Genomic DNA, 250 nt, shown 5'->3' with positions numbered 1-250 from the left:
TTTCAGGAACCATTTCTTCACTTTTTCTAATACTACCAGACTTGGGAATCACCAAAATCTTATTGTGTACTTTCCAGACCAGCAGTAACCCAGATAGACACAGTAAATGAGGATTGTAGAGCTGCGGTCTGAAAACCACCGTTGGTGTTTTGAACTGAAAGGTTCTGAAAGGCCCTAGTTCAAATCAGTTACACCAACACCTTTATGCGAGTGCAACACTGGTCCCTGTCGGGCCACATGAAATTAGCAT

The sequence above is a fragment of the Gadus morhua genome, chromosome 7 (assembly GCF_902167405.1).
Source record: "Gadus morhua chromosome 7, gadMor3.0, whole genome shotgun sequence".
In the NCBI taxonomy this organism is placed as follows: Eukaryota; Metazoa; Chordata; class Actinopteri; order Gadiformes; family Gadidae; genus Gadus; species Gadus morhua.
Note: the sequence above shows the minus strand (reverse complement) of the source record.